We start from the raw sequence: 3931 nt of genomic DNA on the forward strand, positions 1-3931 counted from the left end.
AGTTAGTTCTCGGCAAAGACCGAGTGGAAAAGCCATAGAGTGATATTGCAATTGTGAAAGCTATTGAGGAACTTTGTTTAAGGTCAAGTGGACCGCAAGGAGACACCGAGATTTGTTGTGAGTTTGTGTCAGTGGTGACTCAAGTTTAGCAGTAGGCTTAACTTAGCTTAGTAGTAGATTGTATTGTTTAGAAATCGCTCCTTTGTAGCTAAGATTATATTACCAGCACATATTGTTAAATAAATAAGTTGGGTTCGTAGAAGAGTTTTGTAGTTTCTTTCTGGCGGTCAAGCGAGACCGTAACACTTCCTTTATGAAAAGCTCAAAAAGAAACTTAGAGCCAAGTGAAAAGACGAAGAAATATCACTCTTGCTAAGCAATTGTGGCACTGGAAATCCGAAGGTGAGTGTGTTTTTCTCTCTCTGAAAGATCAAGCAGATCAGATTCTAGCAGTCCAAAATGTATTGATATTAAATTACCAAAGTGAGTCAAAGGTCCGTGTTATAATACTCTGCTACGTACCTGGATGATGTAGCAAATGGTCTGAACATGAAGTTTGGTTTGTTTCTTCCACATATTGTTATGTATGTATCTTTTACTATCTGTTAAGAAGCTTCTGCTGTTATTGATATATATAATATCTGTTTTTTAGCTCCCCTCTCTTTATTATTGAGACCTCCCCTATAGTCTCCCCCAAAAAAACAAACGAACAAACCTTTTGTGGTCAGGCAAGAGTTTAGTTTGCTTTAGAGCCTTCACCCAAATTTATTTATTTATTTTTATAATTTACTTGTGGAAATGATGTGTAAAGGAAAATAACCATAGCTTAAATTTGAGGCCCTTTCCTCTCTCCCCACTTTAGTTAGGAAGCAACTGCAACCAGCAAAACTTTATTCCATCACAATAACATTAATCAGTAAATAACAATAATTTATCATCCATGCAAATAACTGCGAACAGCTATAAGAGACAATTATTTATACATGTATAACTGATAACGAATCATCAGGACTAGTGGGTTTCCAAATGTAATGTGGGAATTATCTCTGCTAAAAGCAAATCAAACATTATAGGTGTACAGAGTTACATTAATATTCCCATAAGAAAAATATCATAATCTTTTTGTTAGCCTTTGAAAGATAATTTATTTACTGCCATTATTTACTATTCTTTGTTAATTTTCAGACCATAATAGTGCTACATAAATTCCTCGAAGGATGACCATATATGGATAATTCAAATAGGAATGTTGCTCTTGCAGTTCAATAAATAATACTGAAAAAAAAGGAGATGGAGATAGAACCATTGTTAATAGTAAAGCTATGTGGTTGATGTTCTGATCAACCACAAGACATAGAAAGTATGCGTTCGAGATTTGTTGTTGTACATGGTTGTATAACAGGCTGAAGAGCCTTATTACCATGAAGTAACATGAATAGTAAAAGAGCAATGACATTGCATTGTTTCCCATTCATTTTGTCCATGCAGTTTCCTAAAAAAAAATTTTCCTTAATGTACATTGAGGCACACCAATATGAATCACTCTCTTCACATCAGGCACCTCTACATGTATACCAATGCCAAATACTAATGTTATGGTTACATCATTTTAGCTGTATTATATTTTTGGTAACATCATGTACTCATATGGGAATACTGAAATAAATTGGTGTTGTTGTTGTTGTTTAAAGCACCCAAAAGACTGAGCTTTATATAAGCTGGTTGAAAGGTATAAAAGTAACAAAACAATTACATCAACAACAGCAGTGGGCGGTGGCGGACAAAATGATCAGAATAGCCCTATATCTAGTTTTGTAATGTCTGCAGGCTTTTCTCAAGCCTGAATGTACAAAAATCATCATTAGATGTTCCAGATAAGCTAATTAAGGCCTGTTCCAAACGCCGCTCTATTCATGCGCCGAACCTAACTGGTAAGTTAAGTACGACAGAAGAGCGGTGTTTGAATCAGTTTGGTTCGGCAGGTTATGTTTGGTGCGGCAAACAATATTAAATTCGGCAGGGTCTGTCGCACTGTGCGACGTTGGAGTGGCAGCTGATTCATACGGCGTTCTCTTCATGTGTCGAACCTAATGCATAAATTACTGTAATGTATTTTTCATATAACAGGACTCGTTATTGGCTTAAAATTGGGTGGCGTGACCAGTCATGCATGAAGCTCGAAGTCGGCGCTAAAAATAAACACAACAAAATTAAATATGCCTTCGATTTAAGAGAGACGGGACTGTACAAGCGAGTTTCTATCAAACAAATTTATTTTTTGCATTTTCTTTGTGGTAATAGCCCAGGTTATGCAATTTCCCTTTAACAAGATGAATTAACCGGGAGAAAACCTGGCTAAATACACACACTGAACCTTGAGTTTGAATTTGCTTCCCAAAATATTGCTATAACAGCGAAATGTTAGTCACAGCTTTTCTATTTGGACAGAGTTCTTCAATTCAGAACACATATTTTCTTGTCGAAAATTGTTACCACCGGCTTCCCGAATTAAGTTCGACGCAAGTATGCCATCTGAACCAGCCGGCGCTCCAAAGTCGCTCTAAAATTGAACTTAATCAAGTTTGGTTCGTCACATGAGTGGAGCAGTGTTTGGATCGGGCCTAAAATTGCTGCAGAGCCGTTATGGAAGCCCCCAGCACACATATATAACCACTCGATAACAACTGGCATAGGACTTATTTTTTTCTCGGCGTTTTTCTTAACATGGTAGTAACCACTTCAAAAGCCAATTGCCACCCTATACCCTGGTTACCACACACATATTTTTTTATTCTTTCCATAGCCATATGCAAAATAGATTTCTCTTCTCGTTTATTTAATTATACTACTGATGTAAATTAATTCTGTAAATAATGCACAATAAAAGTTGATTGATTGATTTAATTTGACAGTTTAATGATCTGTTGATTGTGTAAGACTCTTTTTTGTAAAAAGAAAAAAAAAATAGAACAGAATGGGGTTACTTGAAAAAATGAGGACACAAAAGATCATGTGAAAGTGAGCACCTTTACTGCATTCCTTGCAAGGAAAGATGAGCAAAACTCCAATACAACAAAACTTTCCTGAGTTCAACAGATTTTTATTCTGCTGAAGCTTACAAACCTATTTAAATAACCAGGAAGTAAATAGTTCTTACCATTAAAAAGTTTTCCCTTCATCTATCAGCACGGCTTTTATTTAAATCCTCTGGTCAGTGATGCAATTTCCACGGCTGATTTCCACAAACGCTTCCGTGTGTCCATAAACAAATTTTACCGTGTCATCGATAGACGTAATACATGTCGTATCCTGATTACTTTGCTTGAAAGCTTTAACAACTGCACCTCGCTCTTTAAACTTCTCCTTTTTATCGAATATAAAGAGATGAAACAACAAGAACACAGCTATCGATCCCTGAATTTTTCTAGACGGTCCACCACAAAATGCTTAGAACATCGAGAGGAGTTTAACAGGATAGCCCAAGCCGTAGTTCATTTGGTTCTGCAATGGTGCCGGTTATTTCTTATCATTGTTTTCAATAGCTATCTCATGTTTTACGTTTAATGATTTATAGGAATTTAGTTACTGTCTGGTACAAAGTGTTTTTGGATTTGACAACATTGTCCTTCTAGTTCCATATGTTTTCACGACTGTATTTATAGCAAGTTCAAGTTGTTATTTGTATTCTGCAGTCTATTGAGCAGTGATAGCTGCAATACTTAATTATATTTGATGTTTGCATGTACCAGGTTGGCACAGGTCAGGAAATGGTCAGGGAAAAAATTCTTCAACGTCAGGGAAAGTAAGGGAATTTTATTTGGAGTCACGGAAAATTGGCATTTTGAAAAAAAGTCAGGGAAAATTGAATTAATACCATTGAAGGCTGGAAGAAACATTTGGGCCACTGTGATCTCAACAATATTTTTCCTTC

The 3931-nt window shown here is 36.1% G+C and overlaps 1 protein-coding gene across 1 annotated transcript in view; it reads right to left on the reverse strand.

Moving 5' to 3' along the window:
• Positions 1–259, reverse strand: part of LOC145491507 (beta-1,4-N-acetylgalactosaminyltransferase 3-like) — an 11459-nt gene extending 11200 nt beyond the window's left edge. Inside the window, exon 1 of the mRNA XM_081470753.1 lies at positions 1–259. This exon is cut by the window's left edge and continues 1728 nt beyond it. The gene's annotated coding sequence lies outside the window, so the exon portion shown is untranslated.
• Between the last annotated feature and the right edge of the window lie 3672 nt (positions 260–3931).

The sequence above is a fragment of the Orbicella franksi genome, chromosome 6 (genome assembly GCF_964199315.1).
Source record: "Orbicella franksi chromosome 6, jaOrbFran1.1, whole genome shotgun sequence".
Lineage (NCBI taxonomy): Eukaryota > Metazoa > Cnidaria > Anthozoa > Scleractinia > Merulinidae > Orbicella > Orbicella franksi.